Source organism: Tachyglossus aculeatus, chromosome 1 (genome assembly GCF_015852505.1).
Source record: "Tachyglossus aculeatus isolate mTacAcu1 chromosome 1, mTacAcu1.pri, whole genome shotgun sequence".
In the NCBI taxonomy this organism is placed as follows: domain Eukaryota; kingdom Metazoa; phylum Chordata; class Mammalia; order Monotremata; family Tachyglossidae; genus Tachyglossus; species Tachyglossus aculeatus.
In genome coordinates, this window is record NC_052066.1 from 71962923 (window position 1) to 71965276 (window position 2354).

The 2354-nt window shown below is 43.3% G+C and overlaps 1 non-coding gene across 1 annotated transcript; it reads right to left on the minus strand.

Annotated features, from left to right (window-relative positions):
- Nucleotides 1-1706: 1706 nt before the first annotated feature.
- On the minus strand, nt 1707-1844 carry LOC119935727. The gene has a single exon (XR_005453424.1). It is a non-coding gene; the product is annotated as a small nucleolar RNA SNORA7 (small nucleolar RNA).
- Between the last annotated feature and the right edge of the window lie 510 nt (nt 1845-2354).

Below are 2354 nucleotides of genomic sequence, written 5' to 3' on the forward strand. Positions count from 1 at the left end.
CTTACAGTGTGCAGAGCACTGTACTAAGCACTTGGGAGAGTACACTACAACAGACTAATTATGATAATAATAATAATAATAATAGCATTTATTAAGTGCTTACTATGTGCAAAGCACTGTTCTAAGCACTGGGGAGGTTACAAGGTGATCAGGTTGTCCCATGTGGGGCTCACAATCTTCATCCCCATTTTACAGATGAGGTAACTGAGGCCCAGAAAAGTGAAGTGACTTGACCAAGGTCACATAGCAGACATGTGGTAGAGCCGGGATTAGAACCCAGGTCCTTCTGTGTTCCAGGACTGTGCTCTATTCACTAAGCCACACTGTTTCTTGGTAGACATGGTCTTTGCCCACAACAAGCTTAGTGTGTAGAGGGGGGAGACAGTAATATAAAAATTTATAATATATAATTTATAGGTATGAACATAAGTGCTTGTCAATCTGAGGAGTGAATACCAAGGGCCCAAAGGTCACAGATGGGAGATGGAGTTAGGGAAAAGAGAGCTTAGTCAGGCCAGGCCTCTTGGAGGAGATCTGATTTTTAATAAGGCTTTGAAGGTGGGGAGAGTTGTATTCTGGCTTTTATGGAGGAGGAGGGAGTTCCAGGCTGGAAGGAGGATGTAGGAAAGGGGTCAGCAGTGCGACAGATGATATCAGGGTGCAGTGAGCATATAGCGTCTAAGAGGCCGTAAAGTGACCTTGTAACCCTCCCTCCCCACTTCTGCTATGCGGGGATGGAGGAGGCAATTATCTTTCATTGTAACAGCACTAAAGACATTTTAGCCATCCTTAACATGGCCTGCCCCCTTCTCCTAATTTAGGCATAATAAAAACAATGGTATCTGTTAAGCACTTACTATGTGTCAAGCACTGTTCTGAGTGCTGGGGCTCATGATCTAAGCAGAAGGGAGAACTGGTATTTAATCACGATTTTACAGATGAAGAAACTAAGGGACAAAGGAGTTAAGTGACTCGCCCAAAGTCACAAAGCAGGCAATTGGTGGAATTGGGATTCTCCCCTTCTTCCCCCTCTCCATCCCCCCGGCCTTACCTCCTTCCCTTCCCCGCAGCACCAGTATATATGTATATATGTTTGTACATATTACTCTATTTACTTTACTTATACATATCTATTCTAGTACAGTGCTCTGCACATAGTAAGCACTCAATAAATACGATTGATGATGATAAATACAATCGATGATGATTTATTTTATTTGGTTAATATGTTTGGTTTTGTTCTCTGTCTCCCCCTTCTAGACTGTGAGCCCACTGTTGGGTAGGGACCATCTCTATATGTTGCCAACTTGGACTTCCCAAGCGCTTAGTACAGTGCTCTGCACACAGTAAGCGCTCAATAAATACAATTGATTGATTAGAACTCAGGTCCTCAGACCTAGGCCCAAGCTCTTTCCATTAGGCTATGGTGCTTCTTTAAGGCATGGAATAGATAGGCTTCAGTATGGTGCTGGCCCAAACTAATGTTGTCGTCTTAGGCTGTCGAGTCATGTCCGACCCATAGCAACGCCACAGACACATCTCTTCCAAAATGCCCCACTTCCATCTGCAATTGTTCTGGTAGCATATCCATAGAGTTATCTTGGTAAAAATATGGAAGTGGTTTACCATTGCCCCTTCTGCACCGTAAATAAGTCTCTGCCCTCGACTCTCTCCCATCCGCTGCTGCCCAGCTCAGATGAGTTTTGACTTGTAGCGGATCGCCTCCCACTCACTAGCCACTGGCCAAGCTGGGAATGGAATGAGTAGGCCTCTGCTTGACTCTCCCTCCTGCAGTTGTGACTGGTAGAGTACTGAAAACTCTCCAGGTGTGACCCTGAGAGGAGAGCCCACGCTATCAGAGATGAGAAAAGCCCTTGAGAGGACTAAAAGTCCTGGCTATATGGTACATAAAAGTCAATTCCTAGAAGTAAGTCCTAGAAAGTCCCCCTTTTAGACTGTGAGCCCACCGTTGGATAGGGACTGTCTCTATATGTTGCCAATTTGTACTTCCCAAGCGCTTAGTACAGTGCTCTGCACACAGTAAGCGCTCAATAAATACGATTGATGATGATGATGAAGTAGTATTTTTAGTTCAATTGAGATTTCAGTGCCCTCCCAAATAATTCTGTTAATCCATTTTAACAGTGAAAATATTAATTTTTAGACTTTAATTCTTTTAGACTGTGAGCCCACTGTTGGGTAGGGACTGTCTCTATATGTTGCCAACTTGTACTTCCCAAGTGCTTAGTACAGAGCACACAGTAAGCGCTCAATAAATACGATTGATTGATTAATTCTGCCAGGTCATTTTAAGGTAAAATAACATTTTTGTATGATGATACATCAATAAAATT